This window comes from Xyrauchen texanus, chromosome 26 (assembly GCF_025860055.1).
Source record: "Xyrauchen texanus isolate HMW12.3.18 chromosome 26, RBS_HiC_50CHRs, whole genome shotgun sequence".
NCBI lineage: Eukaryota > Metazoa > Chordata > Actinopteri > Cypriniformes > Catostomidae > Xyrauchen > Xyrauchen texanus.
In genome coordinates, this window is record NC_068301.1 from 9,612,069 (window position 1) to 9,637,661 (window position 25,593).

General features: G+C 42.3%; 1 pseudogene; it reads left to right on the forward strand.

Annotated features, from left to right (window-relative positions):
• Nucleotides 1-2,953: 2,953 nt before the first annotated feature.
• Nucleotides 2,954-24,840, forward strand: LOC127619461 (recoverin-like; annotated as a pseudogene).
• The last annotated feature ends 753 nt before the right edge of the window (nt 24,841-25,593 follow it).

The window sequence follows — 25,593 nt, forward strand, 5'->3', positions numbered from 1 at the left end:
AAAACGGACTTAAATATTGATCTGTTTATCACCCACACCTATCATGTCGCTTCAGAAGACATGTATTAAAACACAGGAGTCATATGGAGTACTTTTTATGCTGCCTTTATATGCTTTTTGGACCTTCAAAATTCTGGCCACCATTCACTTGAATTGTATGGATCCAAAGAGCTTAGATCAAAATCTTCATGTGTGTTCAGCAGAAGAAAGAAAGGGATGGCATGAGGGTAAGTAAATGATGAGAGAATTTTCATTTTTGAGTAAACTATTCCTTTAATTTCCTTTTACAGTATATTGTTGTTTGCTGTAGATATAAATGGTATTATACAGCTTTCTATCATTAAAAGACAAAACAAAATATGAGAAGTAGATTCAAGCAAATATCAAGGCACAGTCTTTATCAACATATTTTTGACTGCATTATTATTATCATCGCAAAATCTTAAATCCCTTAAACTGTGTTTTTCTATGAGGTCAATGCTCTTTTCTCTGTCAAAAGTGTAAACAAAAAAGAAGCTTACAGTCAACCAATGAAATAAAAGCACCACGCTTTATTTAGCTCTAGGGTCTTTTCCAGTTTTACACTTTATCACAGAGGGCTTTTCCTTTTTTAAGCCTTCTAATTGGATTGGGCCACAATTTATTAGCACATGCGGTCTGTAATTGGCATATTATGGGTGGTACAGACTGAAGTGTGTAAGGAAGATTTGCACTTGATGTGCAGAAGTGTGGAAAAAGAGCATAATACAACATATATTTATTGCATCACAGTATTTTGCAATCTTGTGGGAAATAGACATGCCTTATACTTCCTACTTTGAGTAAAGAGACACCCACGGGTTAATAAGCCACTGCAAATGAAGTCACAGTCCCACATTTTTGCTGATATTCACACTGCCATCAAAGTCTGCTCGTGCAGCCTCCATTTCACTTACTCTAAATTCAAGCATGGTATTAATAAAGTATCGTAAAAAAAATAATTCTTTATCATTAAATGCAGTTTGTTCTGTTACTTACCAGGCATATTGAATACACCCTTTCTGTGAAGGTCCATTACAATCACTGGTGGATAGTATCCACACTTGAAACAACAATCTGGACCTGTCTGCGATTCCAAATTGTGCAGTGTGAAATGTGTTTTGACTGAATACAACAGCAGCCTTGAAGGAGCAAGAAACGGGGCACAGAAAGTTTCAGTGGGAGGAGTTCTGATATACCTGCAATGGAACATCAACTAGCATGACTGCGGTATCAAGAAAGTCTCATTGGACTGAAGAAATGAAAGCGAAATTAGTGGAACATTGGCAGGAGCACCAGAGCCTATTTGATGTTTCATCTGAACTGTACCACAACTGGATGTAAGAGAAGAGTTGGAGAGAAATTGCCAATTCTCTTGGACCTTCAGGTGAGCAAATAGATAGATTTTTCAGTAGGAGGTACCTTTTCATATTGTAACCAATAAAATATATGATTCAAAACATACACATTCTGAAATGCATAACATATGATCATGCATTTGTTTTCGTATCTCGTATCACTTCTCTGTACTCTGTTGTGAAACGTAATTTGGAGTCTAGGCAGAGTCGTCGGGGATTCGTCAATAGTGAAATGTTTTGTAATGTGTTCACCCCTGTCGCCGATTCGTCGTGTAATTAGAAAAGGCTACAACTTCAATGACAAGACAGACAGTTGTGTAATATGAACGGTACCACGATCTGACGTCTTTAAAAGTAGTGTAGTGTGTAGGAGGCATTAGATATCTCGCTGACATCGGTGATGCGTTGGCACTGCTCTCAAATCGTGTCGTTGATAGTTCATACATTGCGATCATCGCTCACAGGAGCGAGCACCGATTTGCCTACGATTTCAGGCTTTTGTCGCCGATCTCCACAAAACTGTCGGCCAGCGAAAACAGGTTTAAAATCGTGTAGTGTTAACTCAGCATTACAAGCTTACGTGTAGCTCCTCCTCACTGGACGTCTAGCGAGGGGGAGGTAGATGTAAGCTCCACCCATTTGCTCTGCAGTGAGCAGCCTCTCAGGATGCATTCTTCCAAATGAGACACAATCAGCCTAATTAGGGGCCGGGTGTGCGGAATCACAGCCCGGCCCTGCCCTCCACCCTGCCACAAGAGGTTATTGGAGAGAAACTGATTGCCACACCAAAATTGTGCAAAATTTTAGGCATTTTATACTACTGAAAACAATCTGCCATTAACATGACTAATATTCAAACTGTGAAGATTTAACATTCAAGCTAATTGGAATCCAACTAGTCCCTCATAAATAAATCAAGATGAGATCTTTTAATTATATATTAGAATGGACACATTTCACCCCAAAATAATAATAATGTTGGAAATTATATTTTCCATTTAAGAAAATTATTTAATTATTAAAATAATATTTCTATTGTAATGTTAATTTCATTACTATAATTTTTGGGGACTTGTGCATTATTCAATTGCAGTGATTTCTTGAATACAAATGGCTTTTGCACTATTAATGACAATTTAGACTTTTTAAAATCTGCCATCTGTGAATGGATTGTGCTTTTGCTCACATTTTTTTTTTTTTGAGAATCTTTAGTGCCCATTCATTCATTCATTCATTCATTCATTCATTCATTCAAGGGTATAGATTCCAGGGGGGATTTGGGGGAGGTTATTCCCCCAATAATCAAAACAAGCAATGATTATTTATACCATGATCAATGTAAATGCTTCAAGCTGAAATCTCCACAATGTTCAAGACAGATCTACACCCTTGCATTCATTCATTCATTCGTTCATTTGTCTTAGCAAGTTTGCTGTGCTATTTTACAGTTTTGTCTTGACACCTTGAGCTTGGGACACCCTGTGAGACTAAAAACCCGCCTGATCCTTTCCAAGGACAAATAAAAAAAGAAAAAATATATATTGGTGAAGAAATTTCTTTTTGTTCCCTCAAAGGCCATGGGAAACTCACAGAGTGGAGTGGTCTCCAGAGAGATCCTTGACGTTTATTGATGCCGAGATCACGCAGTGGTGCGAGAACTTCCAGAAGCAGTGCCCTTCAGCTCGTATCACACTAGCGCAGTTCGAGGAGATCCACAGTAGATTCTTTCTTGACAGTGATGCCAAGACTTATGCCCAACACGTTTTCCGCTCCTTCGACATCGATGGTGATGGAACATTAGATATTAATGAGTACATTGTTGCTCTGCACTTCCTCGGGGAAGATGGCCATGAAGCTGGAGTGGGCCTTCGCTCTGTTTGATGAAAACAAGAACGGCTACATAACAAAATCTGTGTGCGAAATCTGCCAGGTAAGACAATTAATAAAACAGAATAGATACAAGAACAGCTGCTTTAGGAACACAGAAAACATTTTTTTGTTTTGTTTTAATCTTGTTTTAAAATATCAAAATATCTTAAACAGTAAATTTACTAAAAGCTGAAGTATATAACTTGTCTGTGTTAAAATACTTTCTTCTAGGCCAGCTTAATATGCAGAGACAACTACAGTATTAGTAAGACAATCGAAAATGATCCACCTTTTTCCTGAGGATCTTACTGGGGAAACTAATGTGGGTGGGACTTCTGCCGGAAGTTGTTCTACAGTATTCCCTAGCTCTTGCTGAAGTCATTTCAGACCCTGTTTACAGCTGCTAATAAGATGCATTTCGGATGATCCGATCGTAAATGGTCAGCACTAAATAGAGGTGCAAAATGCTTTGTGATTGGATCACAAAAAAAGAAAACATACAGAGGTCGTCAAAAAAACATCGCATTTGAGGTTGAAAATGGCATCCTGACGTGTCCTGGATAGCATCTCACCTCTCACCAGTCAATCACCCACTGAACAAATGTTTAAACTTGCATTCGGATTTAAAAGGAAATAACCGTCCGATTGGGAAAACTTGAAAAAGTTTTACATACCCAAGTAAGTATACCCAGAAGCTGAACTAACACAGGTACTCCACTAAAACAACCAATAATTCTACTCGAAATATTGCGTTTGTGCTTAGATAAAATCTCAACTGCATCTGGTAGAAATGGTAAACCAGTTTTGTTTACACTTTCTTTGTCTTTATGACTTCTTTGCAGTTTATTATCGTCCAGTAACAAACTGATATAGTGATTGATGTATGTCCATGTAAAATCATACACGCTCTCCTCAAAATCCCAAAACCACAACGAAAGAATGAATGGACGTACACCACAACAACAGACGTGTTAACTTGAAAATGGAAATAACGCCCATATTTCTCACTAAGCATCACGGGACGTAGGAAAAAGGTGTATAAACACTGTGTTTCTGTTACACTATGAAAATTGCTTTATTTGTTTTGAGTGACCCACCAAACAACATTAATCAACCAATCCTGTGAGTTAGGGGCAGGCCTATATCTTTGTTTGAACAATGGCTGATGGGGAGGTGTATTCAGAAAGCTTTTGAAAAAAAAGTTTCTTTTTGCAATTCCATTTGGTGACACTAGTGGCTCAGCAAAATTGCTAGTTTGAACATTCTGACTGGGGCAACATTGGCTCAATCAACGGTGTGAGACTGGGGCGGGACTACTGTTTGGGAGTTTTTGGTAAACCTGTTTAAACATTTATATATATATATGTTATATTTATATATATATATATATATATATATATATATATATATATATATATATATACATATATATATATATAAATACATTTCGTGCCATAAAACTTTACTTTTAAAAGAGTGGTTCACCCAAAAATGAAAATTCTGACGTTTACTCATTTATTTATTTGAGGCTAACATTTTTGGGTGAACTATCCCTTTAACAATTTCACCTCTATACTAGCAACATTTTTTAGTACATTTTAGTTTATTTGAGAAATGAGAAAGCGATTCCATTCAAATTCATCAATGCACACATCAACAATTTATTAATGATAAGCGCACTTGAGTGCTGGAAATTGAAAGTTGAGAAATTGTGAATTGCTATAATGAAGTTCCTGGAAGAAAAAGGGCCAGTTAAAAAATGCCCTGAAACTCATTGTGAAGTAATTAGGATAAACAATTCCATACCACAGCAGCCACATAAGGTCAAGACTGACTGAATGTGTCTCAGGCAGAGTCAAGCCTTTTTTGGCAGTGATGATAAACCGAAAAGAGCATCTGACATCAAACCTGACCTATAATCAATGATAAGAAGCATAGAATGACATCACATTTAAGCCCATACCCTGTAAAGCGACATTGTGGAGAGAGGGAGAAGGATGTGTGGTGGTGGGTACTGTGAGAGAGATAAGCTTCTCAATGTTCAATCAGGATTTAAGACCATGGCTGCTGGGGGATTCGATGACATCCCAATTGTTAAGCCGCCTTCTCAGAAATTGACGATCAAGGTTGTGATATTGTATAGAGATGTTGCAATTTATGTTACTTTTATGTTACACCGTCTGAAAACAAATCTTTAAAGAATAAACTAGTGTGACTGTGATAGTGTGACTGGCTTGGCCAATGATTTGTAAGAGTTTGGTCCCCCTATACTGAGGCAGACAATGCACTTACCTTTAATGGCTGTGCCATTCAATTTATGTTTTTATAATTCAGGTTGCTGGCTATGTTGACCGTTTAAAGGGTTGGTTAACCCAAAAATTAAAATTCTCTCATCATTTACTCACCCTCATGCCAACCCAGATGTGTATGGCTTTCTTTTGTCTGCTGAACACAAATTAATATTTTTAGAAGAACATCTCAGCTCTGTAGGTTAATGGTTACCAACATTTTGAAGTCCTAAAAAGCATATAAAGGCAGCATAAAAGTAATCCATATGACTCCAGTGGTTAAATCTATATCTTCAGAAGTGATATTATAGGTGTGGGTAAGAAACAGGTCAGTATTTAATCATTTTTTCAGATTAAAATGTTTTATTGATTCCTATATCAACACATAAAAGCAAGAACATATACAAACAGAATCAATACTTAACCCCCTGTATTACTACCCCCCTCCCAATCCCCAACCCCACCCATAACAGCCCAGTGGTCCCACATAATTATAGACATACAAAAACAAATATTAAAATAATTAAGTAAATATAATCACACACATAACCTCTACATCGCTCTCCACTGTCCCTCCCTGAGAGCCCTCCAAAATTGCTAAATATCTGCCCCACTTTCCCATAAACAAGTCCAAATTACCCAATCCTCTAGATACCCCTTCTTGAAACACTGTCACCCTCCCCATCTCTGCACACTACTCCAGAAATGGTGGCGCTCCATTGGACTTCCAAACCCTTAAAATGACTTGTCTGCCAATCATAACACTTGTCAAAACATTTCCCCAACTTTATGTCCCCCAAATGTATGACCACTCATCGACCAAATTACAAAGTCTGGGGCAAAGGAATATTTGAGTGCCCAAAACGTCAAACAAATAGCTCTGTACCTTCATCCAAAAATCTTGAATCTTAACATGCCCCCAAAAGGCACGAGTTGTGTCTTCAACATCTGATTGACAACGCCAGCATTTGGGTGTGTCTTTAAGACCAAGCCTATATAACCTATAGGAGGTCCAATAAATGTAAAATCTTAAATTGCATAAGGCAATTCCTTGCATCTCTAGATGCATACTTGACGTTTTTTAAAATCCTAGTCCACACTTCTTCCTCCAATACCAATTTCAAATATTTTCCCCATAATCTCTAGATAGAAGCTATAGCTCCATCCCTCAGACTCTGAATTAGCAAGGAGTAATACACTGATGCCTCATGACCTTTTCCAAAAGCAGTAATCACCTCTCCCTAAGCATCTGATGCTTTAGGGGTGTGTGTGCTACTCCAAAAACTGTACAGAGCATGTGGGGCAGCTGTAAATACCTATAAAACTGAGATCTGGGAATCCCAAAATGATGAACCAAGTTCTCAAAAGATCTCAGCACTCCACTCTCATGCAGGTCAGAGGGAAACAGCTCCCCCTCACAATCCACTCTGACCAACAGAATGGGGAATTATTGATACATAATCTGGGGTCCAGCCATATGCTTGAGGCAACATTTAAATACATGTCCGAATTAAATACTCTGGCCACTCTTGTCCAAATCATGTGCAAATGTGAAATAACGGGGTGTGACTTAACTTCTCCGGTTAGTTTGATAGAAAGGCTTTGCAATGGTGAAATGGGGCAAGGACTTCCTTATTAATACAAAACCATGGAGGGGCTCTTTCAGGTGGAAGCGACCAAAGAGCCATGCATAATAATAAAACAAAATCTTGGGTAAGCCTAGCCCACCTTTGTCAATCGGCCTATGTAATTTGTTGAAATGTATTCTGGGACGTTTACCATTCCGAATGAAGGACTTCGCAATTCTATCAAATTGCTTGAAATAAGAGAGGGGGACATCTATAGGGAGTGACCGTAGCAGATAGTTTAATTTTGGAATGCAGTTTGTTTTAATAACATTAATCTTCCCAATCATCAATAAATGTAATGAAGCCCAACTGCCCACATCGCTCAAACTTTTTAATGAAATTGTCAAAATCAACTCTGAAAGGAGCCTGGCTGAAAGGCTGTTACTGGGCAGTATGTAGTCAGAGCTAAAGCTTCGGATTTAGAACAACTGACTTTGTGTTTATACACCTTTTTCCTACGTCCCGTGATGCTTAGTGAGAAATCTCATTCTACCATATCAAATTACTTTTCAGCGTCAAGTGAGATGGTTGTGACCGGAGATTGATAATTCGTTTCTGACCACATGATATTAATGAAACGCCTAATGTTATCAAAAGGGCTGTGGCCCTGAATAATCCCCACCTGATCTATAAGTATAATAGATATCATAAATTGACTTAATCGGATAGCCAAATTTTGTATGTAAAAATATTCCACTAAAGTCCAGCCAATAGGAGGCATAAACACAAAGAACAAACAGATTCATCCACAACTGTCTCGTAGCGGTGTTATTCCACAAAACAAACTCCAGACACTAGGAGGAACCAGCACAAAAAACAAAACTGGCGTCCCGGTTTCTCGAATGGTCAAGTGTGTCTTATTCACTCGGAGGCTGCATAAAAAAATACAGCATGACTTACTCAGACTGTCAACTTTGTAAAAGACATCCTTTGTGTATGCATGAAGATATTTTGCAGTCATTCTTAGTATCCATTCTTAATCTGGCCGGGAACTTCAGTGTAAAAGCGATCATCTGTCCATGCAAAAGTTTCTTGAAGGAGTTATGCCACAAACAAACTCCAGCCGCTAGTCGGAAACGATGCAAAAAGAAACAAAAACATCGTCCAGCTACCGCGGACAGACAGGGTAAGTACAGCGAGTTAATCCACTCTGGAGCTACATGAAAATACCCAAATGGCTTATTCACCCCATGTTTTTTTATAAAGACAGTGCTTGCTTGGGACACGTAAATACCCTGCGACCATCCTTTTCAATTCTCAGTCTGGCTGGAAACATCAATGCAAAAGCGATCTTCCGCTGAGTTTCTCCCATTCCTTGAACCGATCGCGTTCTCTCTCTCTTGTTGAATTCGTTGAAGTCCGGGAACAAGAAAATAATGTTATTCTTCCTAGAAAGCTTTCCTTTGCACCTCACCTTGTGCAACACACGATCTCTATCAGATGATCTCAGAAGTTTGGCCAGAACTGATCGAGGCCTGTCTCCCTCAGCAGATCTGCGAGCCGGGACTCTGTGAGCACGCTCGATTTCCAGTTTATAGCCTGCTATGTCGAGCAGACTCGGGAAGAGCTCGTCTAGGAAATTCACCATATCTCTGCCATCTTCATGCTCAGGAATTCCAACAATCTGTATGTTATTCCTTCTGCTCCTATTTTCCAAATGTTCCAGGACTATTTTGGTCACAGGCGGATTAACAGATAATGTATTTTTCCTATGACTCCAGATAATCAATCCGTTTCTCAACATCTGCCACTCTTGTAACCGACTCAGAGAATTTCGCTTTCATCGCCGTAATCAATCTACGTATTACTGCGAGATGCTCCAAGCCAGCAACAACCAACATCTGCTTCTTGCATGGCGTCACGTGACCCCCTGTTTAATAATTTTTTACTATCAATCTCCACTTTCACATTCTTCGTTCATTTTGCCACATACTGAGCAGGAAGGAGAATTTATAGTAAAAAAGGACCTGAATATTGATCTGTCTCTCACCCACACCTTTCATATCGCCTCCTGAAGGATTCAAGGATTTAACCACTGGAGTTGAATGGACTTTTACGCTGCCTTTATGTGCATTTTGGAGCTTCAAAATGTTGGTACCCAGATATTGTTCTAAAAATCTTTGTGTTGTTAGAAGAAAGCAACACATCTGGGATGTCATGAGGGTGAGTAAATGGTGAGAGAATTTTCATTTTTGGGTAAACAATCCCTTTAACTTTTAGTTCAATGCAGTACCCCTTGTGGCAATGATGAGAATGCATCATACTTGCGTTATGTTATGAAATGCATTTAGACACATTTTGGAATGCAACTCGAATCAAATTGAATGGTCTTGTATTCAGTTTTTGGCCTAAGTCTTGCAAGACGTATGAAAAAAAATAAAATGGTAATGGATAGTAAACATCAATTTGTGGTATAATTTCATAGATGGGCAGGTCAAGGTATAACTTTCTTGTTGGGACACATCTACCAATGTTGTCCCAGTCCCCATGAAATCAAGCGACAGTCCCATGTTAAAACCTTCTTTGGGCAGTTATAGTAGTATAAAAAATGGTCTAAAAGGAAAAGTTGAGAGTTGGTAAACAATTAGTACACTTTCACGCACAGCAATGGCGAAAACCCTAAAACGACTGCAAAAGCAAAGATTTAAACAACTTTATAGCTCAAATAACACAAGTTTTAGCCTTATTAGTGGTGCTTGCAAAGCATCACTATTGTAATCTCACATACTTATTAGTGGTGCTTGCAAAGCATCACTATTTGTAATCTCATCATCTATCTCCGTACAAAACTTCGGCACCTAACTCGTCCCGCACCGTTTGGCGTAGACCCACAAATGGGGTGTCAAATCGAACGCCCTATTGAGGACACGTGTGCTATGACTTTTATAAGCGATCGAGGTACGGTATTTGCCCCAGGGGCAAAAAAGCGGCCAAAAATCCCATAGACTTAACATTGTGACAAACTTTGACGCGTCACAGCTCCGAGCGAGGATTTCGCAGAAACGTGTGATTTGCCACATTTGAAGAGGCTGGCAGGCTCTGTAAGAGCATACCTCAATATGGGGTAAAAGTTGCACCCCTGGGGGGCAGGAGCTGCCCAAAATTGCCCCAATTGACTTATAATGGTGTAGGACAGCCCATGAAATGAAAAGGCATAGGATTTGTATTGAACATAGCTCTGGATCACAGTGTCATAGAGACGAGGGGGTGGGCTCATTTGACTCAGACGACCAATCAGTCTCTCAGGATCATTGTGAAGCTATCAAGCCACGCCCTAGCAACCATTTAAGAGCACCTTAGCAACAAGTCCCATAGACTTCTATTGAAACAGATCAAAGGGATATCTCCGGATAGAAGTGTCATAGAAACACAAGGGTGGTCTCGTTTGACTCGGGACAGCAAACAGCCAATCATGCATCACATCAACACTTCCTAGCCCCTCCCTAGCAACCATTGTCGAGCACCTTAACAACCAAAATCCATAGAGGGATATCTTCCATTCTGAATGTCACAGAGGCATGGGAGTTGGTTTATATCATTCATACTGACAAGCAGCCTTTGGAGATTCATGATTGGCAGCTGCCAAGCCACTCCCTAGCAACTAAACAGAGTACCCTAGCAACCGAGTAACAAGTCACTATATCTCTGCACCAGAAAATCAGTAGAGACTTCTGGGTTGATTTATTTCAATCAGGATGGCAAGGACACTTGATTAGTATCACTATGGTAACTGCCTAGCAACCAGATGGGGTTACCCTAGCAACCGAGTAACAAATCACATATCTCTGCACCAGAAAACACTACAGACTTCGGGTTGACTTATTTCACTCAGGATGGAAAGGAGCCAAGTATTGTATTACCTTGGTAACTGCATAGCAACCACATGGGCTTACCCTAGCAACCGAGTAACAAATCACATATTTCTGCACCAGAAAATCGTACAGACTTCTGGGTTGATTTATTTATGACCATAATTTTTGTTCTTTTCAAGTTACAACATGCTGTTTGATCGAGTTTTGCCACGGCAAGCACCACTCACATTTTCTTCAGGAAATGTAGCCCATCTAGATTTACTTATTTTATTTTATTATTTTTATATCTCTTAACAAAACTTGGCACCTAACTCGTCCCGCACCGTTTGACGTAGACCCACGAATGAGGTGTCAAATCGAACGACCTATTGAGGACACGTGTGCTATGACTTTTATAAGCGATCGGAGTGCGGTACTTGCCCCAGGGCAAAAAAGCAGCCGAAAAATCCCATAGACTTAACATTGAGACAAACTTTGACGCGTCACAGCTCCAAGCGAGGATTTCAGTAGAAACGTGTGATTTGCCACATTTGAAGAGGCTGGCAGGCTCTGTAAGAGCATACCTCAATATGGGGTAAAAGCTGCACCCCTGGGGGCAGGAGCTGCCCAAAAATGCCCCAATTGACTTATAATGGTGTAGGGCGGCCCATGAAATGAAAAGGCATAGGGATTTGTATTGAACATAGCTCTGGATCACAGTGTCATAGAGACGAGGGGTGGGCTCATTTTACTCAGACGACCAATCAGTCTCTCAGGATCATTGTGAAGCTATCAAGCCACGCCCTAGCAACCATTAAGAGCACCTTAGCAACAAGTCCCATAGACTTCTATTGAAACAGATCAAAGGGATATCTCGGATAGAAGTGTCATAGAAACACAAGGGTGGTCTCGTTTTACTCGGGACAGCAAACAGCCAATCATGCATCAAATCAACACTTCCTAGCCCCTCCCTAGCAACCATTGTCGAGCACCTTAACAACCAAAATCCATAGAGGGATATCTTCCATTCTGAATGTCACAGAGGCATGGGAGTTGGTTTATATCATTCATACTGACAAGCAGCCTTTGGAGATTCATGATTGGCAGCTGCCAAGCCACTCCCTAGCAACTAAACAGAGTACCCTAGCAACCGTTTAGCAGTAACTATATCTCTGCACCAGAAAATCAGAGAGACTTCTGGGTTGATTTATTTCAATCAGGATGGCAAGGACACTTGATTAGTATCACTATGGTAACTGCCTAGCAACCAGATGGGGTTACCCTAGCAACCGAGTAACAAATCACATATCTCTGCATCAGAAAACGTAGAGACTTCCGGGTTGACTTATTTCAATCAGGATGGAAAGGAGACTTCATTAGTATCACTATGGTAACTGCCTAGCAACCAGATGGGCTTACCCTAGCAACCGAGTAACAAATCACATATCTCTGCATCACAAAAACATACAGACTTCCGGTTTGACTTATTTCAATCAGGATGGCAAGGACACTTGATTAGTATCACTATGGTAACTGCCTAGCAACCACATGGGGTTACCCTAGCAACCTACTAACAAATCACATATTTCTGCACCAGAACATTATACAGACTTCTGGGTTGATTTATTTATGACCACAATTTCTGTTCTTTTCAAGCAGGCTATTTGACGAGTTTTGCCACGGCAAGCACCACTCACATTTTCTTCAGGAAATGTACCTATCTAGTTATTTTTATTTTTATTTTTATATCTCCGTACAAAACTTCGGCACCTAACTCGTCCCGCACCGTTTGGCGTAGACCCACGAATGAGGTGTCAAATCGAACGGCCTATTGAGGACACGTGTGCTATGACATTTATAAGCGATCGGGGGTACGGTATTTGCCCCAGGGGCAAAAAAGCAGCCGAAAAATCCCATAGACTTAACATTGCGTCAAACTTTGACGCATCACAGCTCCGAGCAAGGATTTCGCAGAAACGTGTGATTTGCTACATTTGAAGAGGCTGGCAGGCTCTGTAAGAGCATGCCTCAATATGGGGTAAATGTTGCACCCCTGGGGGGCAGGAGCTGCCCAAAGTTGCCCCCATTGACTTACAATGGTGTAGGGCGGCCCATGAAATGAAATTGCATGGTGATTTTGTATTGAACATAGCTCTGGATCACAGTGTCATAGAGACAAGGGGCAGGCTCATTTTACTCAGACGACCAATCAGTCAATCAGGATCATTGTGAAGCTATCAAGCCACGCCCTAGCAACAATTTAAAGCACCTTAGCAACAAGTCCCATAGACTTCTAATGAAACACATCAAAGGAATATCTCCGGATAGAAGTGTCATAGAAACACAAGGGTGGTCTCGTTTGACTCGAGGCAGCAAACAGCCAATCATGAATCACCTCAACACTTCCTAGCCCCTCCCTAGCAACCATTGTCGAGCACCTTAGCAACCAAAATCCATAGAGGGATATCTTCCATTCTGAATGTCACAGAGGCATGGGAGTTGGTTTATATCATTCATACTGACAAGCAGCCTTTGGACATTCATGATTGGCAGCTGCCAAGCCACTCCCTAGCAACTAAACACAGTACCCTAGCAACCGAGTAACAAATCACATATTTCTGCACCAGAAAATCCTACAGACTTCTGGGTTGATTTATTTCAACCAGGATGGCAAGGACACTTCATTAGTACCACTATGGTAACTGCCTAGCAACCAGATGGGGTTACCCTAGCAACCAAGTAACAAATCACATCTCTCTGCACCAGAAAATCAGAGAGACTTCTGGGTTGATTTATTTCAATCAGGATGGCAAGGAGACTTGATTACTATCACTATGGTAACTGCCTAGCAACCAGATGGGGTTACCCTAGCAACAGAGTAACAAATCACATATCTCTGCATCAGAAAAACGTAGAGACTTCCGGGTTGACTTATTTCAATCAGGATGGCAAGGACACTTGATTATTATAACTATGGTAACTGCCTAGCAACCAGATGGGGTTACCCTAGCAACCGACTAACAAATCACATATCTCTGCATCACAAAAACGTAGAGACTTCCGGGTTGACTTATTTCAATCAGGATGGCAAGGACACTTCATTAGTATCACTATGGTAACTGCCTAGCAACCAGATGGAGTTACCCTAGCAACCAAGTAACAAATCACATATCTCTGCATCACAAAAACGTAGAGACTTCCGGGTTGACTTATTTCAATCAGGATGGCAAGGAGACTTCATTAGTATCACTATGGTAACTGCCTAGCAACCAGATGGGGTTACCCTAGCAACCCACTAACAAATCACATATCTCTGCATCACAAAAGCGTAGAGACTTCCGGGTTGACTTATTTCAATCAGGATGGCAAAGAGACTTGATTAGTATCACTATGGTAACTGCCTAGCAACCAGATGGGGTTACCCTAGCAACCGAGTAACTAATCACATATCTCCGCATCAGAAAAACATAGAGGCTTCCGGGTTGACTTAATTCAATCAGGATGGCAAGGACACTTCATTTGTATCACTATGGTAACTGCCTAGCAACCAGATGGGGTTACCCTAGCAACCGAGTAGCAAATCACATATCTCTGCATCACAAAAACATAGAGACTTCCGGGTTGACTTATTTCAATCAGCATGGCAAGGAGACTTCATTAGTATCACTATGGTAAGTGCCTAGCCACCAGATGGGGTTACCCTAGCAACCAAGTAACATATCACATATCTCTGCATCAGAAAAACATTGAGATTTCTGGGTTGGTTTATTTCACTCAGGATGGCAAGGACACTTCATAAGTATCACTATGGTAACTGCCTAGCAACCACATGGGGTTACCCTAGCAACCGAGTAACAAATGACATATCTCTGCATCAGAAAAACATAGGGATTTCTGGGTTGGTTTATTTCAATCAGGATGGCAAAGACACTTGATTATAATCACTATGGTAACTGCCTAGCAACAAGGAGGGGTTACCCTAGCAACCAAATAACAAATCACATATCTCTGGATCAGAACATCGTAGAGACTTCCTGCTTGACTGATTTTACTCTGGATAGCAAGGACACTTGATAGGTATCACTATGGTAACTGCCTAGCAACCACATGGGGTTACCCTAGCAACCGAGTAACAAATCACATATCTCTGCATCAGAAAAACGTAGAGACTTCCGGGTTGACTTATTTCAATCAGGATGGCAAGGACACTTCATTAGTATCACTATGGTAACTGCCTAGCAACCAGATGGAGTTACCCTAGCAACCAAGTAACAAATCACATATCTCTGCATCACAAAAACGTAGAGACTTCCGGGTTGACTTATTTCAATCAGGATGGCAAGGAGACTTCATTAGTATCACTATGGTAACTGCCTAGCAACCAGATGGGGTTACCCTAGCAACCCACTAACAAATCACATATTTCTGCACCAGAAAATCGTACAGACTTCTGGATTGATTTATTTATGACCATAATTTTTGTTCTTTTCAAGCATGCTATTTTACGAGTTTTGCCACGGCAAGCACCACTCACATTTTCTTCAGGAAATGTACCCATCTAGTTATTATTTACAACCTTATTGTAAGGGCTTTTATAAAATCATAAGCTTCACATTTCTACCTTTTAAATCCTCCAAAAATTGGCCCCATTCACTTCCATAGTAAGTGCTTCACTGTTACTTCACTTTGTGCTTTTTTAAAAGAAAAGGGGAGACGATCAGTATTATGCCACAATTTTCATTTAATTTTCATTTAAGGTGTATATAGAACATGCCAAACAAAGTCGAACCACAAGCGCAATATCTAGGTTTGTTAGTTTGACTTAAAAAAACATTAGTTTGACAGTAAAACATGGATCAGTAAGCTTTCATTCGTACTAAAGTGTTTACATGACATTAAAAAAGGTTGAATTATCATTTTAGTCTGACTGAAACCGAACTTTTAAAATGAATGTAAACATGGATGGCAAAAAGCTATTGATTCTTCTCAAGAATACTTGTTTTTTTGGTCTTCAGTGTTTGGAGACTTGAGTTGGCATAAAGCCTGGAGAACAGTGGATACATTTTATATCAATTACAAAATAAAAGTTTCTTTTAAAAATAATGCATAGAATATATTCAGTAAATCATGTGCTGGAGCGTTTTAAACTGGATATTGATAAACTACAGTGACTTCTGTAAAAATGACAAAGAAACAATTTTTTTCATTGTGTGAATATACAAAAATATTATGGGTTGATGTGGAACGTTTAATTAAGCAGGAATTGAACATTGCTTTACAGCTGTTACAGCACCCAAAACTCACATTTGAACCATTGCTTTAATGAGAAACACAAGAACACATAATCGCTGGTAAAAAATAAATAAAAGGAGACGAAGCTAAAATGTAGATATGCATATCAACAGCACGTGTGTGAGGAGGTCAGGGGATACCTGCATTTGTATAACTTGAGTCATAAGGAATATAAAGACGTCTTTTATGTCTTAAGACATAATATTGCTCCATGGAGCTATAAAATAGGTCTCATAGCACACATGCGCCAAACGCTCGCACAGTCAATTGGAGTAGCCTATACTTTGACACTGACTACTACACTGACGTGAACGTTCACGTCAAAATCAAATTATAATTCGGGCTTCCACTGTTGCCCTCCTCTTCCTGCCAAAGCTCTTAAGTATGAGTCTGGCATAGAGTCTGATATGCTGGCTAGCACTATTAGATCTATTTTTACTGGCCTATTTTTAGGCAAACGTAGTTATATTGGTTGATACGAATCAACATATTTGTCCGAGTAAACAAATTTCCACGGTCAAGCAAGCAAGTTAAACTTTAAGAGAGGAGTAAGACTTAGTATATAGTACTTAGGCTGTACAGAAAGGGAATCTGAAGGGATGTGAGGTGAGATAAATTTAGCACATAGCCCGAACAGAATGCTTTAAAACTGAACTCAGCATGGATTACAGAAGAAAACAACAGATTTAGAAACATGTCTTTGTGCGTCATGGGATGTTATCCCAAGAGTGCGCCCATGTAATGGGCAAAAACAATGTCACCTGTAACGAACCCCGCTCCTCTAGTTCTCCCCGCTTCATCGAGCTCACAGGCTCGCTCCCCGAGCTCACACGCTCACTCCCAATCACCCCCCTCTGGCTCTCATGCACGCTCCCAATCACCATATTAGTGAGTATTAGTTTCACCTGTATTCGTCCCAATCACCTGGTTATTCGTTTCACCTGCACCGCTCGTTTTCTCCCCTATATATATCACAACCCTTTCGTTTCACTCTTGTTGGTTATTGTTTAGTTTACCCCTTCGCTTTGCCAGGTCTAGTGTTCCCCTAGCTCCCCTGTCTATTCAACTCGCTTGTTTACCCGTTCTGCTATTCTGACTTCCCCGGCTTCGACCTTACGCTTTCCTCGACCACTCTTTTGTAGTTTTGCCCCGTTGCCATATCCTGATTACAGAATAACCAACCATACAGAAGACAGTCACAATGGAATCCATTGAGGATCTCCGCAGCTTGCTAGAGTGGATTTGCACTGCGCTTTCTGCCCAAGGATCTACGGTTGGGAAACACGACCAAGCGCTCACGGCTCAGGGACAGCAAATACAGGAAATACTGCAAACGGTACGTACCATTTCCGATCAGTTTCAACCTGTTCCACCTGTGTCTGTCCCTGTACCCGTTGATGTTCCCACCGCATTTCCCAGCGCCGCGAGCTTTCAACCCCGGCGGTTTGGCGGTTCGTCGGAAGCTTGTCAGGGTTTTTAATGCAATGTACTGTTTATATGACGTATCACCCCTTTTAAGCACTGACAGTGAGAGAGTACATTTTTTAATCTCACTGCTCTCGGGTAAGGCACGGCAATGGGCCACTGCATTGTGGACTGCCGAGAGCCCCCTTTTGACGTCATATGATCAGTTTTGTCACCAGATTGCCGTGGTTTTTAATCACCCGGCAGCTGGTAGGGATGTAGGCAGCCGCCTGGTGTTTTTGAAACAGGCGCCACGCACAGCCGCTGCCTACGCACTTGATTTCCGCACCCTTGCCACGGGTAGCGGGTGGAGCGACCCCGCTTTGTTGACTGTGTACCGCCTGGGTTTGAATGACCAGCTCCAAATGGAATTGGCATGTCGAGGAGAATTGCTGTCGCTGGAGAACTATATACAGCTCTCCATCACAGTGGATAACCAGCTTCGCGACCGTGCTTGTCGGAGCCCCTCTGTCGTCCAAGAGCCTGCTCACGGTCTCAACTTCGCCTAAACTTCGTTTCTCCCGAGTGCTCTTCCAAATCCGAACCCATGCAACTTGGTGCGCTCCACTAACCCAGGCAGAACAGAGCTAGGCGGTTGACACAGAGCCTCTGCCTATACTGTGGCACCCGGGTCACCGAATTGACTCATGCCCAGCCGGCCCCCGACGTTCCCTCTCCAAAAGCCAGGTGAGAACGTCTGTCTTTCTCAACATTACCCAGAAACAAGTCTGCCTCCCGGTAATGTTGAGTTTTAACAATGTCTCTTTTTCTACCCCAGCCCTAGTGGATTCCGGGGCAGCGGGAAATTTTTTAGACGATGGCTTGGTCCAGAAACTATCCATCCCACTCAGTCCGGTCGTGCCACCTCTCAGTTCGGGTCTCATTTCCTTCCGGACCATGCCATTGTCCCTCCAGGTGGGCTTGTTTCACATGGAGCTCATCCAGTTTTTTATAGTGCACTCACCTAGAGACCCTGTGGTTTTAGGCCACCCCTGGTTAGCGCTTCATGACCCCCACATTTCCTGGCGCACGGGGGAGCTGTTGGGCTGGACCGACCACTGTTTGTCACATTGTATTTCCCTTCCGGTGTCCTCCACCTCCGTAGAGAGCCCCGAAGTGAAGTCTCCTGTCTCCATCCCTCCTGAGTACTCCTCCTACGCTGATGTGTTCGAGAAGACCCAGGTTAGTCTCCCCCCACATCGCAGTGTGGACTGCGCCATCGATCTCCTTCCGGGGTCCCCACTCCCTAAGAGCCGAGTGTACCCCTTAACGCTACCCGAAACCAAAGCCACGGAGGACTACATCGACGAGGCGTTCAGTCTAAGCATCATTCGGCCGTCCACCTCCCCGGTGGCGTCCGGCTTCTTTTTCGTGGGCAAGAAGGACGGCGGGTCCTCTCCCTGCATCGATTACCGGGCCCTAAATAAGGCTACGGTGAAGTTCGCCTACCCCCTGCCTCTCATCCAACCGTCCCTCGAGCAGGTCAGTAAGGCTAAGATCTTTACTAAGCTCGACCTCAGGAGCGCGTACAACCTTGTACGCATCCGCAAGGGAGACGAGTGGAAGACTGCGTTCATCACCACCAGGGGGCACTACGAGTACTTGGTGATGCCGTACGGCCTCGCCAACTCTCCCTCGGTGTTCCAGTCATTCATGAATGATGTCTTCCGGGACATGCTAGACCTCTTCCTCGTCGTCTACATCGACGACCTTTTAATTTACTCCTCCACACTCTCTGAACACACCGTTCACGTCTCGAGAGTGTTACAGAGACTGCGAGAACACGACCTGTTCGTGAAGGCAGAGAAGTGTGCCTTTCACTGCCCCTCCGTCTCCTTCTTGGGCTACGTCTTATCTGCTGGAACTATGGAGATGGAGACCGACAAGGTTGCCACAGTCCTGTCCTGGCCCGTGCCCAGCATGCTCAAAGAACTCCAACGATTCCTGGGTTTCGCCAACTACTACCGGCGTTTTATTAGAAACTTCGGCAAGATCGCCGCACCCCTCACGTCCCTGACCCGAGGCAACCCGAAGTTCCTCACTTGGAACACACCCGCCCAGCAGGCCTTCCAGGCCCTAAAGGAGGCCTTTACAACCTCCCCAGTTCTCCAACAACCCAACCCCACTCTGCCGTTTGTGGTAGAGGTGGATGCCTCAGAGGTGGGGGTGGGAGCTGTACTCTCCCAACCACATGGGACTCCCGCCAAGCTATACCCTTGCGCTTTCTATTCCCATAAACTGTCCTCCCCTGAACAGAACTACGACGTTGGGAATAGAGAGCTGCTGACCATCAAGCTAGCCCTGGAGGAGTGGCGTCACTGGTTGGAGGGCTCTAGGTTCCCTTTTGTCGTTTTCACCAACCATAAGAACCTGGAGTACCTCCGCTCAGCCAAGAGGTTGAACCCTCGACAGGCCAGGTGGGCGATGTTCTTTACCCGCTATAACTTTTCTGTCACTTTTCGCCCGGGCTCCCAGAACATCAAGGCTGACGCCCTCTCTAGTCTATTCGACCATGGCTCAGAACCCCCGGGGTCAGAGACTATCCTCCCCACGTCGTGCGTCGTCGCACCCGTTAGGTGGGAACTGACGGAGGCCATCCTGCAGGCTCAATGGCGACGAGCCCACGCCTCCTCAAACGCCCCCAAACAGGATGTATGTACCCACCATTATTCGCCCCCAGCTCATGCAATGGGTTCACACTTCCCTCTGTTCTGGCCACCCGGGGATTACCCGTACTACCGAGCTGCTTGCTAGGAGATTTTGGTGGCCCTCGCTCAAGGACGACGTCCACGACTACGTCCTCTCGTGTCCTGTCTGTGCCCAGTCCAAAACACCTCGTCACCTTCCCGCAGGACTCCTCCAACCGTTACTTATCCCTGACCGACCATGGTCCCACATCGCCATGGACTTTATTACCGACTTGCCCCCCTCCGACGGCCGGACCGAGATCCTTGTGGTAATAGACCGTTTCTCCAAAATGTGCCGCCTGATTCCCCTACCTGGGTTACCCAACGCGACACAACTGGCCGACCACATGATCACCCACATCTTCCGAAACTCGGTATTCCGAGGAGATCACTCGGATCGGGTACCCAGTTCACGTCTCGCTTCTGGCGGGCCTTCAGTGACAGACTGGGTATCCAACTCAACTTCTCCTCGGGATACCACCCCCAGACCAATGGCCAGACCGAGCGTCTCAACCAGGAGATTGGCAGGTACCTGCGAGCCTACTGCGCCCAGACCCAAGGCAGCTGGCACACCTATCTCCCCTGGGCCGAATACGCCCAGAACAGCCTGGTCAGCTCTTCTACTGGTCTTACCCCTTTCCAGTGCATCCTGGGCTACCAACCACCCCTTTTCCCGTGGGAAGCGGATCCCAGTGGCGTTCGGCGGTGGATGCCTGGGCCCGAAGATGTGCCCAGGTCTGGAGAGCCACCCATGACCGGATTCAACGCTCCACCCAGACCCAGAAGGCTAAGGCAGACCGCCGACGCCGTCCTGCACCCCTGTTCCATCCGGGCCAAAGGATTTGGCTCTCGACCCGAGACATCCGCCTCCGTCTCCCGTGTAGAAGCTAAGCCCCAAGTATGTCGGCCCTTTTAAAATTATTAAGCGTATTAACCCAGTCACTTACCAATTACTTTTGCCACCCCACTACAAAATTTGTCCTGTGTTTCATGTTTCCCTTTTGAAGCCCGTGTTCTATAGCCCCATGTTCCGCCCACGGCAGCCCAAACACCCCTCCACCACTCGATGTCGGTGGTCAACCCGCCTATACGGTCCGGGCCTTGCTAGACTCCGGCGTCGGGGTGGCAAGTTGCAGTATCTGGTCGACTGGGAGGGCTACGGACCTGAGGAACAGTCGTGGGTACGATCGAGAGATGTCCTGGACCAGGCTCTCAAGCTAGACTACCATCGCCAACATCCCGATCGTCCTGCACCGCTTCCCAGAGGTCGCGCTCCTCGCAACCCAGCGGCCGTCCGGAGCCGTCCGTAGCAGAGGGAGTACTGTAGCGAACCCCGCTCCTCTAGTTCTCCCGCTTCATCGAGCTCACAGGCTCGCTCCCGAGCTCACACGCTCACTCCCAATCACCCCCTCTGGCTCTCATGCACGCTCCCAATCACCAGAGTATTAGTTTCACCTGTACTCGTCCCAATCACCTGGTTATTCGTTTCACCTGCACCGCTCGTTTTCTCCCCTATATATATCACAAACCTTTCGTTTCACTCTTGTTGGTTATTGTTTAGTTTACCCCTTCGCTTTGCCAGCTCTAGTGTTCCCCTAGCTCCCCTGTCTATTCAACTCACTTGTTTACCCGTTCTGCTATTCTGACTTCCCCGGCTTCGACCTTATGCTTTCCTCGACCACTCTTTTGTAGTTTTGCCCCGTTGCCATATTCTGATTCCCCGGCTTCGACCTTACGCTCCCCTCGACCACTCTCTTCTGGATTTGCCCTATTTGTACTTTTGCTTTGCCTGCAATAAACGCAGTTTGACTATACATTGTGACTGTCTCTTCTTGTGCGGGTTACATCACCACAATAAAAAAATAAAATAAAAATGCAATTAGTACACCATGACCCTGAATGAACTTACACAAAATGCTATGATGTATGTTAAAGGAATAGTTGTATTTATTTATTCACCTTCATGTTGTTCCAAACCCATATTCATTTCTCTCTTTAGTGGAACACAAAAATCTTAGGCAATGTTAGGCAGATTATTAGCCTAAGTCACCATTCACTTTCATTGAATGGAAAAAAGATGCAATGAAACTGAATGGTGATTGAGGCTAAAATTCTGCCAAACATCTCTTATTATGTTCCACAGAAGAAAGTCAGTCATAGGGGGTTGGAAAAAAACAAGAGGGTGAGTAAATTATGACATTTCATTTTTGTGTGAACCACTCGGCACATGTTTTGCAGTCTTCAGCATGGTTTTCGATAGCGCAGTTTTTGGTAAATTCACACTGGAAATGCATGCAATGTGCAATAATGTGAGAGGATACCTGGGTGTGAGTGGGTGAAAAAAAACAGAATTGAGTATCATCTGCAAAAGAATACTAGAAAAAGATATGATGGGTGATAACTTAGTGAGTTAGTATAAGAGCACAATAGAAGTCCTCGTACACATCCCTGAGGAATGCCATTGGAATATTTAATGTACAGCTGGATGCATTTTTATGTCAGCAATTTCATTTCTGTATTCTGGATCAGGCCATGTCTTCTCTCAGATTCCTTGCTAATCCTTACCATTATGAGATGATATTACCATGCAAAGAATTTATATTGATGTAACTCAGAATAATCTCTATAACAAAATGTATTTTCAAGATTTATTATAAATAATATGCAATGCAGCTGTCAGTAATGTTGTAATGCAAACGTCATATTGTTTTAGTGTATAAAAAGTTAAGAGTCTTTTGTGTTTTTTATGTGTATGGTATTAATGAAACTCAAAGTTTCAGATTTATTTATCAGGTTCCTAGTTTTTTCAGCATCCATTTGATGACACTAGTTTGACACAGCATCCTTTCACTTTTTCAAGCAATCATTAAATATTTATAGCCATAAATATATACATTTATATGCATTAAATGAATATGCATTTGAGCCAGCTCTCTCTCATTTACCATCGGGCCATTTTCAAACTTGTACCCAAAAAGAAGCATGCAGAGCTGCCCAGTGATGAAAACACACCAGAGAAGAGAAGCTCTGGGACATTTTTGGCAAAAAGGACAATGGTAAGAGAACATAGTTGGAATACAATTGGGGTAAAAAAAAAAATCTTTATCATTATTTCTATCTTGCTTTCCAGGAAAATATCTAAACATCCTTGAAACAAGATAAATGGACTTGACATAATTGTATAAGAAGAGACTGGAACCAACTTTTATCTGTCTGTCATGGATAGAAATGAAATGGCAACACTTTACAATAAGTTTCCATTAGTTAACATTAGTTAACATGAATGAAAAATACTTTTACAACATTTACTAATCTTTTTTAATGTTACTTTCAACATAAAAATTAACACATTTTAAAAATCAAAAGTTGTATATGACAGGGCAAATGGGTTTATTGTGCGGTAACAACCGGCTGACGTTACATTATCCTGCTTATTACACAGCTACTAACCAAATAAATAAACACATGGAAATAAAATATTGCTTGCATTGAAATGATGGAATTTGAGAAGAAATGGCTGAGCCGCTAAAATTCACCTCCGGAGTTCTTTTGGTATTTATTTTGTGAAAATAACGGTCTGATTCTCATTATTAAGCCTATTAGACTACTTGCCAAATAAACAAATAGATGGGCATGGAACATTTATTTGCATTGAAATTGTGTAATTATGTGAGATAAGTGAAATAAATTGCAGAGCAGCTGAAATTACACACCTGGATTGTGGTGGAGTTCAGTTGTTTATTTTTTAATTAATGAACATCTGACTGCTCAGTATGCATCTTATTACAAGACTAATTGCCAAATAAAGCAAAATAATTGCACATGAAACATTTGATTTGAGTTGAAATTATTTTATTAGTTAGCTTGTAGAGATCATGGAGTGATGCGTATAGCAGGAGAGATGGCTCGCAACACAGGCAGACCCCAGATGAGCGGTCAGATATGTGGAGCCACGGTTGTTACAGAGCAATAACTGACTGCTAGATGGCGCCATTGACCAATCAGAATAGAGTATTCCAAACCGCCGTGTAATAACATTAGTTAATGCACTATGAACAAACATGAACTAACAATGAACAATTGTATTTTTATTAACTAACATTAACAAAGTTTAATAAATGCTGTAAAAAATGTCTTGCCCATTGTTAGTTCATGTTACATAATAATGGAACCTTATCGTAAAGTGTTACCAGAAAAATAAATGTAATTAAAGAAATACATCTTAATATCATATGCAATGTTGCTTCGCACATAAATGTATCTTGTTTTAAGCAAGTTTTACTGGAAAACAAGACACAAAACAAAACGTTAAGAGAATTATTTTTGGATCTTATTATCATACACATGCAGGACAAATCTCAGAGGGGGAGTTCATTGAAGGTGTATCATCAAACGAGGATGCATTACGGCTTATTCAGAGAATAAATGAGCTAACAAAATCATGATGATTAATGACAATTCCATCACACCTGATTTCATGGATGTGTACATTACTTGTAAATGAACTGTGAAAATTTATTTGTTACGTTCGGCAGAAGGAGGCAGACGAGGAGTGAGGATCTAAGTGCGGTTCTTTTTATTAAACAACGGTGAGGGTAAACAGACCTCAACAAAGGAAATAACCACGATGGGTAAAACAAAACTAAAACAGGAGAACATCGAAGGAACACGGAAACTGGATGAATACAACAAGACAGACAGGCAGGCAGGGCAGGCAAAACAACAGGATCCGGGCATCAGCAAATATCAGAAAAGAGGGAACATGAACATTCATCAACCTTCACAAACAACGACCGACAGAGACTGAACAAACAACCAGGGTTTAAATACAGAAAGGAACAAACAAGGGAATGGGGGACACCTGGGGAAACAATCAGGGAAGGAGGAACAATCAGGGGAAAACCAATCATAAAAAGAAACTACAAAGGACAGGAACAACAGGAAACAGGAACTAAACTAAACTTCAACATAAAAGCACAAAAACAAAAGACAACAGTGAACATGACAGTATTAAAGATTCACCATTCTTAATTTGTGTAACCATTGTGTTGCAAGGCTGGATAATAGATTTGTTCTGCAATTTCAAAAGTAGAGTAACATAAAAAAAGATACCTATTTTAAAAATTATACATGGTAATAATATATAGCAATTGTGCCTGTAACCTCATAGTTAAGGGAGTGGTGGTGGCATAGTGGGC